This window comes from Pelodiscus sinensis, chromosome 5 (assembly GCF_052426305.1).
Source record: "Pelodiscus sinensis isolate ZL-2025 chromosome 5, ASM5242630v1, whole genome shotgun sequence".
Classification (NCBI taxonomy): Eukaryota; Metazoa; Chordata; order Testudines; family Trionychidae; genus Pelodiscus; species Pelodiscus sinensis.
The window spans coordinates 31,862,356-31,875,641 of NC_143056.1; the positions used below are offsets into that span (position 1 = coordinate 31,862,356).

A 13,286-nucleotide genomic window follows, 5' to 3' on the forward strand; every position below is an offset into this window, starting at 1 on the left:
AGTAATATTTAAAATATTTTATACTTTCATTTTAGAAGTAAAAAATAAATTATCTTTCTCTGCAAGTCTGATCGTTTCCATTTAGAAACTTCTTTTCTTTTCTGTGCTGAAATTGACTCCTTTTATCTTGTTCTTTGATAGTGGAGCAAAACTGTTAGTTTCACTATAGCTCTGGAATAATGTTTAACTGCTGCAGAGTTACCGGTATCTTCAGAGATACTGGAATTTGAAGCATTTTTGGCCCATTAGTAATAGGGTTTTCTAGATGTCTTGAAGAAGGCACACCTTATATTTTTATAATATATATTTAAAATCTTAAGGACTTTTCCTAACATTTATGATAAGATCTAGATACTGTAGGAGTGGGCCTAAACTATGGAATGTTGAATTTCAGTGTATGCTTTTTATTAACTGATCTTTGTTGTAATTGAACTATTAGTACAGTCTTGTTCCCATCTGGTATGGTTGTCTATGAAAAGAATCTCAGTCTGATTGTCTTTTGTATCTGCTCCTCCAGTTTAACAGAAATGACATAACTACAATGGTAACGTCCCATCTGAAATAGAATATTAGAGAGTATGTGCTATAGTTGAGATTTTACTGGATTACGTAGCAGTCTATAAAGAGCTAATATTTTTAATTGATTGAGACTTACTTCTAATGAGCTTTACTTTGTCAACATCTGTGCTTCCTACTAACATGAGCTATAGCTAACTGTTAAAAGAGGGCACATCTTTGAAGAATATCAAAGAATTGGTACGGGGAAGGTAAGTGATGCAGCGAAGTATTTGGTGAGTTAGAACCTTCAGATTGAAGATTCTATCATGAGCAGATATTTTTTATTTTGAAGAGGAAAGATTTTCATTTAAATGTTAATTGTTCAAATTCAAGAAAAAATTTTATCTCCTTATGCAATGACTTTAGTTGTTTAGCCTATTTTCTCAGTCTGTGGTGAGGTCAACTGACACGTGTGTGACCCATATTTCATTTGTGTGTTTCTAGATCTGTGAAGATTTTTTTAAGAACATAAGATGTTCTAAGGAGTGAGTAAATGTTACTCTGACTATCAGCGTTCAGTTTCTTTTATATTCTAACCTCAAAGAATGCCATTTTAAAAACTTGAAAAGGGATTTCGATATTTTTAGGTAGCATTACAAAATTTAATATATTATAATAGCTTTTACTCAAAAGTACTATGTGTACTATTATACAGTTTATATTCATATATTTAGCTAATGATAGTAAACAATGCCTTGTTGGGCTTGTTTAATTCTAGCTGGGCTAGAACTTAAAAATGTTAACTTATTGTGTAATGTGGAACTTTGGTTCCTTTCCAGTTATTAAGACAGAAAACTGCCAATCTGTTTTTTCTTCTGTTGCTGTATATATGCTAAGCAATGTTAATGTCTCCTAAATGCTTTATTATGGTGATGGTTGGCACCAACATTCATTAAAGATGAAATGTACAAATCAAGGGGGTTATACTATGGATTATTTATTGAGAATTGTAAGAAATCAACAGGTACTTGTCTAAAAGTTGCAAAGACATGCATTCTTTTCAAAGTGTTGAAGTTTGTTTTTCTTGTAATAGGCAAGTACTGAGTGAGTTGTATCAACTTAACAGCAACAACAGAGTTGCACATCAATTCTGTAGGAATGTGCTGTCTTGTATTTTGGATTTCTTTGAAGTGTTTTGTGTGTGAATTTAACTTTAAAAAGGAGTAAGGGCTTACATTTACATAATTGTATGTTCACACATGTATTTGTTTTACCTTTAAAAATAAACTTAAGTACAAAATCTTGAATACTGAAAAACTTCATGGTAGTTCATTTCACTTTTGGTTTATCTGAACTATGTTATTACCATGATCTTGAGAGGTCTGGATCTTTTAACAGTGTCAAAGTCTTGAGTTAGGGTAGAGGTTGAACCTCTCTAGTCTGGCACTCTCTGGTCCAGCAACACCCATGCCCCACCACCTAGGATATGTATACTTGTCTGATTGATTGCCTTTGTGGTTAGAAAACAGACCCAGAATCAACCCCAGCAGTCTCACATGGTTTTTCGAAGCTCCTGTTCCATTTTTAGTTATTTATTATCCATATTCCTTGAAAAAAATAAAAATTTTGGTAATTTCCAAAATCAAAATCAATCCAATGTCAAAATCTCTGCCATCTTAATAGAAAGATCTAAAATAGCAAAGCCGCACGTAATTTGAGAACACAGTCAACATTAATTTGATTCTTTCAATTTTACCATGTTTTATTTTCCATAATAATAAAAAATCTAATGGAGTACACTAAGGAAAATATATTTTATTTTCTTAACTGTTTGTTTTGGTACTTTCATTAAGGTACCAAAACAGACGATCACTGCATTTTTGTTCTAAATTCACAGCAACTGGAACACACATTTTGTTTCATTGGATTATACTGGACAATGGGATTATTTTGCTTTGTATACTGATCACAGATTGGAGGGGTAGGAATTATATAACAGGTTATGATCCTGCATCCATAGTGTCCTTAAATAAATCAGTGAAGCACACTTCTCAGTGATTACCACTTTGGCTATGTCTAGACTGCAAGCCTCTTTCGAAAGAGGCTCTTTCGAAAGATACTTTCGAAAGAGCCTCTTTCGAAAGAGAGCGTCTAGACTGCATGCGGAACTTTCGAAAAAGCAAGCCGCTTTTTCGAAAGAAAGCACCCAGTGAGTTTGGATGCTCTCTTTCGAAGAAGCCCTATTTACATTCAAGAACGCCTTCTTTCGAAAGAGCACTTTCGAAAGAAGGCGTTCTTCCTCGTGCAATGAGGTTTACCGCCGTCGAAAGAAAAGCCGCATTCTTTCGGTTTAATTTCGAAAGAACGCGGCTGCAGTCTAGACGCAGGTGAAGTTTTTTCGGAAAAAGGCTACTTTTCCCGAAAAAACCCCTGAGTCTGGACACAGCCTTTGTTAAGATACAACCTTATATGTATTCTAAGTTTTCTATTCAAACATCTTCACAAAACAAAAGAGGTGCTTATTTGCAAGTCATTTTCAGAGTAGAGTCCTCAAATCTAAAATTTGCCCAAGTTTATTTGCTTTTATGGCTTGGCATAAGGCCATCCTCTCAGCCTTTTTTTTAAAACGTGGACTGGATATAATTTAGTAGTGGATGAGACTTTCAGCATTGACAGTGATCAATTGTATTTAATTTTTTAATGTGACTAATGCTTTCATTTCTTAATAAAATAAACAGTGGGCCCTCTACTATGGCCTTGTCTTCATTAAGAAAAAGTGTATGAAATCAAATTATCTAAAGGTAGGTCTATACTTAAAACACTGCATCTGCACAGTTGCACCAATATAGTTGTGCCACTGAGCTTCTCCCATCCACATAGTTAATCCACCTCCCCAAGAGGCAGTACCAATCTGGATGGGAGAAGCTTGTCTACATAAATATGCTGAGGGGTATGGATTTTTCATGTTCTTGAGCGACACAATTATACTAATATAAGTTTGTAATGTAGACCTGGTCTAACAGTCTTTTTCTTTTTGAGGAGTGTCCCTATGGGTGCTCCACTGTAGATATTTTGGCACCCTGTACTTATAGCTTTACAGTAGCAGTACCCCTGGTGGCAATGTGCTGTGACACTGTAAGCATGTAACATCTATCCCTCAGTTCCTTCTCTACTGCCCTAGACTTAGGTCAGAACACAGCAGCTCTCCTCACTTCATATTTTCCAGATAAAATACCCCCTTTAAACTCACCTTTACTTTACTTTTTACACCAGACCCACTGTTATTCCCCTATTATTTAATTTTTAAAAATCCCTTTCCCCAGACTTTCCCCTTATGAAGCCTCCATCATGCCAGGTTCTCTCAGTTTCAAAAGATGCCTCATTTGTAGGCTCTTCATACCCATTTCAGATAGTCATGGAAATATGAGTGTATCAGATGCCTTCAGGACACTCATATTCCCCAAAAAATCAGCGAGGTCACTTAAGGTATGGGTCCTCCAGTAAAACTTCTCCAGGAGAAATTGCTAAAGACCAACGTATGAGTCAGAATCTCAACCCCGACAACCCAGCATTCACCACAGAAATCTCAGATCAGGGTCCCCATCTTCTACCTCCTCAGGACCCACCAACAAAGAAAAACATAAAACAAAAAAGAGAGTCCTCACCAAGGAATATTTTCCCTTCAAAAAAACGGTTTCCTGAAGCAAAGTCCACCTCAGTACTGATGACACTGTCCTCATCGGACAGACAGGTGCAGGGAGCGTCTGATACAAATAAATCCTGAGGGGCTACAGCTTATAAAGCAGCCACACTCTCCATCAGGTTCAAAATCCAAGAGCAAAATAGTCATTCCTGCACCAAAGCAACTGGCAGCACCACAAGTGACTGAACAGCCAGCACAAAAGGAAACCTTCTGCAGCCTCCTCTGTCAACAGCACCTTTGGTATAGACTGTGACTGACCCCCAACCGTAATCGGCACCAATCTTCTCTGTACTGTGCCTGCTGACTTCCCACTTGGACTTGGCTATATCTTCATTACCAGGCACTCCACTTTTTGGTTCTGACAGTATTCCAATGAACCAGGAGCCTAGCAGACTAACTACACAAACTTGTTCTGCTCCCTATTTTCAAGCGATGAAAATGAGGACAAGATTTCTTTCTTGTCCTGTCATTCCTCTCCCAAACCTACAACACAGACTCCACCACCATAGATCCAGAGATGGCCTTAACAACAATTTCCAAGGCTGCCACCCATTCCTCTCCCTACGACTTGGCCAGGAGGGGATCAATGGATCATCTACAGAGCCCAACAATCTGCTCCTTCTGGAAAATGGACAGTTGCTCCACAGAGGTAGGAACCTCCTGCTCACCCCCATTTGGACACACCTCAAGATAACACAGAGACTGTGTCTAGACTGCAGGGCGTTTTTAAAAAAAGTAGCCTTTTTTTGAAAAAACTTCACCTGCATCTAGACTACAGCCGCGTTCTTTCAAAATTAAATTGAAAGAACGCGGCTTTTCTTTCGATGGCGGTAATCCTCATTTCACAAGGAATAACGCCTTTTTTGGAAACTGTTCTTTCGAAAAAAGGCATTCTTGAATGCAAACAGAGCTTTTCGAAACAGAGCATCCAGACTGCCTGGGTGCTCTCTTTCGAAAAAGCGGCTCACTTTTTCAAAAGAAGAGGTTGCAGTCTAGACACACTCTTTCGAAAGAGGCTTTTCCGAAAGATTATTTTGAAAAAGCCTCTTTCGAAAGAGGCTTGCAGTCTAGACATAGCCAGAGAGAGAAGGCCCAGGAGAATGACACTACGCCTCCTACACACCTGTCATCATCATCATGATAATTCTTATTGATAAACTAGGCAAATATAACTTAGATAGGGCCACGATAAGGTGGGTGCATAATTGGCTGGATAACCATAGTCAGAGAGTTGTTGTTAACGGTTCTAAATCCTGCTGGAAAGGGATAACAAGTGGAGTTCCTCAAGGGTCTGTTTTGGGACCCCTACTGTTCAATATCTTCATCAATGATGTAGATATTGGGATAGAGAGTACGCTTATTAAGTTTGCAGATGATACCAAACTGGGTGGGGTTGCAACTTCTTTGGAGGATAGGGACATAATTCAAAATGACCTTAGCAAGTTAGAGAAATGGTCAGAGGTAAACAGGATGAGGTTTAATAAAGAGAAATGCAAAGTGCTCCACTTAGGAAGGAACAATCAGTTCCATACATACAAGATGGGAAGCGACTGTCTAGGAAGGAGCATGGCAGAAAGGGATCTAGGGGTCATAGTGGACCACAAGTTGAATATGAGTCAACAGTGTGATGCTGTTGCAAAAAAAGCAAATATGATTCTAGGTTGTATCAACAGGTGTGTTGTAAGCAAAACTCATGAAGTCATTCTGCCGCTCTACTCTGCACTAGTTAGGCCTCAGCTGGAGTACAGTGTCCAGTTCTGGGCACCACATTTCAAGAAAGATGTGGAGAAATTGGAAAGGGTACAGAGAAGAGCGACAAGAATGATTAAAGGTCTAGAGAACATGACCTATGAAGCCAGGCTTCATGAACTGGGCTTGTTTAGTTTGGAAAAAAGAAGATTAAGAGGGGACATGATAGCGGTTTTCAAATATCTAAAAGGGTGTCACAAGGAGGAAGGAGAAAATTTTTTCCTCTTGGTTTCTGAGGACAGGACAAGGAGTAATGGGCTTAAAGTGCAGAAGGGGAGGTTTAGATTGGACATTAGGAAAAAATTCCTGTCCGGGTGGTCAAATATTGGAATAAATTGCCAAGGGAGGTGGTGGAATCTCCCTCGCTGGAGATATTTAAGAACAGGTTAGATAGACATCTGTCAGGGATGGTGTAGGTGGAGCTTGGTCCTGCCTTGAGGGCGGGAGGCTGGACTCGATGACCTCTTGAGGTCCCTTCCAGTCCTATTATTCTATGATTCTATGATCATCACCACCAGAAGAGACTACCATGCTCCCACCCCTGACCACGGGAGACAATTTTAAATTGTTCGAAGACTTTTTAAAAGTGTGGTAAATATCTTACAGGCCTCTACATCAGCAAAGATTGCCTTTCCATTAAATGAGGCCATAATGAACCCTGCAAATGTAATTTGGCAAACCCTAGCAAACCCTCTTTCAAGATAATGGACTGAAAGTACTATGTGCCAGCCAAGGAAGACAAATTCCTTTTTTCCATCCTGCCCAAATTCATTAGCGGTAGATGCAGTACATCATAAGGGCAAACAGAACCAATACAACACAACCCCCTATGACAAGGATTGGAAGAGAATAGAAATCTTCATCAGAAAATTATACTTATCTGTTTCCTTGCAGTTCCATATCATGAATTATCCCATCATACTGGCAAAATATATTTACAACTTATTTGAGAAAATGAGACCTTTTATTGATCAGTTGCCAAATGACAGCAAGGAGTTATACAAAGCAAGCATATCACAAGGATCGCTCATAGCAAAGAGAGCTCTACAGGTATCTCTTGCCTTTGTCGACACCTCTCCTAGATCCTTAGCATCTGCAGTCATGCTATGTTGAACATCTTGACTCCATCGCTCTGGTTTTCTTTAGGAAGTATGAGTAGTGGAATATCTACCTTTTTGAAGGTTAAAAACTTTTTTGCAGAAAATACCAATACCTCCCTACATACCATAAAAGATTCCAGGGCAATGCTCAAGATGCTAGGCATGTAACATTCCCCAGCCCAGGAAAAAACAGGGTTGTTATAGTAAACAATTCTGCCTATCACCTTAAAATCAATAACAACAAGCCTGACTAGAGATGCAGGCAGAAAAAGCTTTGAAGGAGACAAAATCAAGAATAACCTCTACCTTCTCAACCCTCTACATCTAGCTAGTCCTTTTGAGATCTTGGCCAAGGGTTTCACAAACCCCATTCAACAGGATTGCCCACTTCCCCATCATCATTTTGCGTTCTGCCTCCTTTCATACCATCTGGCTTGGGAGCAAATTACAGAGGACAAATGAGTGCTGGAAATAATATCACAGTGTTACTCCATTCCCTTTCTGTCTGCCCCGCCTACACAACCCCTTTCCCTATCCTTCTTCAGGGACCCTCTCCCATGAGATCCTTTTGCAACAAGAGATACAGCACCTGCTTCAAGTAGGAGTGATAGAACACATCCCTGCTCAATGCAGGAGAACAGGGTTTTAACTCCAGATCCTTTCTGACCCCCCACATCTCCAAAAAAGACTGAGGGATGCAGGCATATCTTGGACTTAGGTAGTTTAAACAAGTTCCTAGAGAAACAACGTTTCAGAATGGTTATGTTGGCAAACATAATTCCAGTACTACAGAAAGGGGACTGGCTGTCATCCTTCTTAAAAACGTAAGAACATACGAATGGTCATACTGGGTCAGACCAAAGGTCCATCTAGCCTACTATCCCGACAGTGGCCAATGCTAAATGCCCCAGAGCGAGTGAAAAGAACAGTTAATCATCAAGTGATCCCTCTCCTGTCATCCATTTTCAACCACTGACAAATAGAAGCCTGGAACACTGCTTTTCCCCTCTGCCCCCCCACCAATCCTGGCTAATAGCCACTGATGGACCTAACCTCCATGAATGTATCTAGCTCTCTTTTGAACCTGTTAATGTCCTGGACTTTACAACATCCTCTGCCAAGGAGTTTCATAGGTTGACTGTGCACTGTGTGAAATAAAACCTTCCTTTTGTTTTTTTTAAACCTGCTACCTATTAATTTCATTTGGTGACCCATAGTTATTATGTTATGGGAACAAGTAAATAACTTTTCCTTATTCATCTGCAAATTTGACACCATCAGTTTAGGATTAAACAAAGACTGTGAATGGCTAGCCAACTACAAAAGCAGTTTCTCCTCTCTTGGTGTTCACACCTCCAGATCAGCTGCTAGAAGTGGGCCTCCCCTTCCCTGACTGAATCTACCAAGTTATCTCTAGCCTTATTCTGGCCTGCATATTTATACCTGCCTCTGGAAATTTCCACTACGTGCATCTGACGAAGTGGGTCTTTGCCCACGAAAGCTTATGCTCCAATACATCTGTTAGTCTATAAGGTGCCACAGGACTCCTTGTCTCTTTTGCATATCCAGACTAACACGGCTACCCCTCTGATACTTTTCCTTATTCACTTTCTCCATAACTGTCATGATTTTATAGACCTCTATCATCTTAGTCTCTTCTTTTCTAAACTGAAAAGTCCCAATCGTTTTAATCTCTCATTATATGGGACCAAACCCCTAATCATTTTTGTTGCCCTTTTCTGAGTCTTTTCCAATGCCAATACAGGCAGTCCCCGGGTTACATACAAGATAGGGACTGTAGGTTTGTTCTTAAGTTGAATTTGTATGCAAGTCGGAACTGGTACATATTGTAGGGGAAACTCTAGCCAAACATTTCTCCAGAGCTCACTTCCCTCAGTCCTTTATTCTCAAGCTGAGGTGTCTGCTGAGAAAAGCCACTCCGCGTCTCCCTGGTCTGCTGGGGGGCAAGCAGCTAGTGCGGGGTTGCCTCACCCCGTTTGTAAGTAGGGATCCGATGTAAGTCGTATCCATGTAACCCAGGGACTGCCTGTATATCTTTCTTGAGATAAGGTGACCACATCTGTATGCAATATTCAAGATCTGAGCATACCATGGATTTATATAGAGGCAAGAAGATATTTTCTGTCTTATTCTCTATCCCTTTGTTAATGATTCCTAACATTCTGTTTTCTTTTTTGACTGCTGCTGCACAGAGAACTATCCACAATGACTCCAACATCTCTCTCTCTCATGGTACTAGCTAAATTAGTCCCCATCATTTTATATGTATAGTTGGGATTATTTTTTTACAATGTGCATTACTTTGCATTTATCAACATTAAAATTTATTTGCCATTTTGTTGCCCAGTCACCTAGTTTTGTGAGCTTCTTTTGAAGCTTTTCACAGTCTGCTTTTTTCTTAACTGTCTTGAGCAGATAGTATTTGCAGATTTTGCCACCTCCCTGTTTAAGAACATAAGAATGGCCATACTGGGTCAGGCCAACAGTCTAGCCCAGTATTTTGTCTATCAACAGTGGCCATTACCACATGCCCCAGAGGGAGGGAACACAACAGGTAATCCTCACATGATCCTTTTCCTGTCATCCATATCCAGACAAACAGAGGCTAGGGACACCATTTCTACCCATCCTGGCTAATAGCCATTGATGGACCTAATCTCCATGAATCTACCTAGCTCTTTTTTGAATCCTGTTAAAGTTCTAGCCTTCACCACATCCTCTGCCAAGGAGTTCCAAAGGCTGACTGTGTGCTGAGTGAAGAAAAACTTCCTTTTACCCCTTTCTCCAGATCATTTATAAAAATCTTGAATAGAATTGGTCCCAGTACAGACCCTTGGGGGGACACTTCTTATTACGTCTCCCTAGTCTGAAAACTGATAATTTATTCCTACCCTTAGTTTTCTGTCTTTTAACCAGTTATTCATCCATGAGAGGACCTTCACTCTTATCCCATGACAACTTACTTTACTTGAGTCTTTGGTGAGGGACCTTGTAAAAGGCTTTCTGGAAATCTTAGTATACTATATCCACTGGATCCTCCTTGTCTACATGCTTGCTGATCCCTCTCAAATAACTCTAGTAGATTAGCGAGTTATGATTTCCCTTTACAGAAACCATGTTGACTTTTCCCCCAACAAATGATGTTCATCTGTGTGTCTGACAATTCTGTTCTATACCATAGTTTCAACTAATTTGCCTGATACTGACATTAGATTTACCAGTTTGTAATTGTCGGCATCACCTCTAGAGCCCTTTTACAATATTGACAGCACATTAGCTATCTTCCAGTCATTAGGTACAGAAGATGATTTAAAGGATAGGTTACAAATTGTTCCACAGTTTCTCATTTGAGTTCTTTCAGAACTCTTGGGTGACTGCCATCTGGTCCCGGTGACTTGTTACTGTTTATCAATTTGTTCCAAAAGCTCGTCTAAGAACACCTCAATTTGGGACAATTCCTCAGATCTGTCTCCTAAAAAGAATGGCTCAAGTTGGGAATCTCCCTAACATCCTCAGCCATGAAGACCAAAGCAAAGAATTTATTTAGTTTCTCTGCAATGATCTTACTATCTCTGGGTATGTCTACACTACCACCCTAGTTCAAACTAGGGTGGTTAATGTAGGCAACAAGGTGTACCGGTAGTTCGGATTAGAGAGCCTAATCCGAACTACCTACTCCATGCTGCGTGTAGCCGCGGGCACGGAGTCCGAACTACCGGGGATTTAAAAATGGCGGCGCCCGGCAAGATGCAAATGAAGTCCGGGATATTTAAATCCCGGGCTTCATTTGCAACTTCGGTTGCCTACATTAACCACCCTAGTTCGAACTAGGGTGGTAGTGTAGACATACCCTTTGAGTGCTCCTTTAGCATCTCAATTGTCCAGTAGCCCCACTGGTTATTTAGCAGACTTCCTGCTTCTGGAGAACTCAAAAAACATTTTGCTATTACATTTTGAGTTTTTGGCTAGCTGTTCTTCAAACACCTTTTTGGCTTTTCTATTATATTTTTTCACTTAATTTGACAGAGTTTATGCTTCTTTCTATTTTCCTCACTATGATTTAATTTTCACTTTTTAAACAATACCTTTTTATTTCTCACTGCTTCTTTTACTTGGCTGTTAAACACAGTTGCACTCTTTTGGTTCTTTTACTGTGTTTTTTAATTTGGGGTATACATTTAAGTCTTAAGGCTTCAATTATGGTGTCCTTGAAAAGTTTCCTTGCAGCTTGCAGGGATTTTACTTTTGTCACTGTACCTTTTAATTTCTGTTTAACTATCCTCCAGAGTTGATAGCTACTTCACAGAACATCATCTCACATCAGCATGCTCAAACTCCGTGCCATCAGACATGCTTGCAAGTACTTTCTCCCGCTTATCTACAACAGATCGATCAAGATATTTACAGACAACACAGCATGTATGTTAAACATAAATCACCAGAAAGGAGCACAATCATAACACCTGTGTGTAGAAGATTATACTTCTACATCTCAAGGCATGCTTGCTGAAGGGTTCGCTCCAAAGACGTAAAACAAGTAATCCTTAACAATTGTAAACCTAGTACAAGATCTACATAGTCAGAAAAATGGCATTGCTTTCTCACCTGGGCAGAATCCATGTCTCCACATTCGTCAGCATTCTATAACATCTGTTAACCAAAAAACTTTGTTAACCGGCATTTCCCTCGGCCACAATACTGTCACATCTTCAGGTGCAAAGGCCTGGCTTGGTTTACCGTGATTGGCTTAACAATTTTTTATTTAAGAAGTACTAATCATCTTTAACTCAAAATAGAAATGTGAGACCAACTGCCTTACACTACAAAACTACCGATACTAAAAACCTACGTTTTACTACTATTGTCCATTGGTTTTTCCTAGGTTGATGGGACCCTCAGATAACCAGAATTTTTAGATAACCAGAACGCCCTAATCCTGAGTGTGCCAGATAACACAGATTTCATGGTATATACTATCCCTAAAGAAACAGGGCCTTGCTAACACTTCAGTTAAAGTATACCTAGCAGCAATCTGATGTGAACATAATGGGATAGATGGCCACACTGTCTTCGCACACCGAAGAATAATTTCTGAAGTGACTGAATGTTTTCCTTCCCATAAAACAACCAGCACTGTTATGAGATATCAACCTTGTCCTCAGAATCCTCACAAAAGAACCCATGGCCATCTACTATTACTGCACCTATAAATGAAGGTTGCCCTTGCTGCCTCTACAGCATTCCTGAACAACGTACCATTCCCAGACACATGGACTTCAACACACACATTTACTAAACCATAAATATGGTTACACCATAAATATGCCTCACAGGACACACAATTCAGCATGGCTGAAATCTCTAATGTACATGGATAACCTCTGAAGCCCCTCCTTCCAATTGCATAAGGTAGTGTTCTGTAGCCACCTACAGTGGAACCCCCCATGGGGACATTCCTCAAAGAAGAGAATGGCACCACCTTTACTGCTGCTGTAAATCTCCAGTTATTTACACAGGGCACCAAAATACATATAGTGGAGCACCCATAGGGATCTTAAAGAACGTTAGTTACTGCACAGATGAGTAATAATCTCTTAACTTGACCAGATAACTCTTGAGAAAACTATACTGGGTTATCTTCACTAAGGGTATGTTCACACTGTGGGCTAAAGTCGAGTTAAGATACACAACTTCAGCTAAGTTAACTGCTTAGCTTTAGTCAAGTAGCTTAACTCATTTTTTTGTGTGTGCTCTCTACACAGCAGGAAGTTGAAGAACACTCTTCCTTCAACTTCCCTTACTCCTCATGAAACGAGGGTTGCGGAAGTCAGAGTAAGAAACCAGTTATTTCAAAATTATTTTGAAATAATGGGCTTGCTGTATAGACACACTATTTCTAAATAACATGAGTTATTTTGAAATAAGCATGCAATATAGACGTAGCCTATGATTTACCCTAAGTTATCTAACTCAAGAACACTTCTTCCCCCCCACCCCACCCTTAGTTAAGACAAGAACTAAGTATGTGAGCATGCATTTCAGTGGTAACTTGCTAAACAGGTTACTTCCAGAAATCAAATATCTCTTTATTTTCAGAATAGTAATAGAGATGTAGTCGTGTTAGTCTGGTCTTGCTGAAACAAAAGACAGGACGATACAGCACTTTAAAGACTAACAAGCTCATCACCTAATAAACCATCTTGTAAGTCTTTAAC

At 39.7% G+C, this 13,286-nt stretch overlaps 1 long non-coding RNA gene across 1 annotated transcript in view; it reads right to left on the reverse strand.

Moving 5' to 3' along the window:
- Nucleotides 1–13,286, reverse strand: part of LOC112545659 (uncharacterized) — a 104,512-nt gene that overhangs the window by 87,212 nt on the left and 4,014 nt on the right. Inside the window, exon 3 of the long non-coding RNA XR_012903328.2 lies at nt 11,677–11,721. This is a non-coding gene — a long non-coding RNA (uncharacterized LOC112545659). The remainder of the gene's footprint in view (nt 1–11,676; nt 11,722–13,286) is intronic.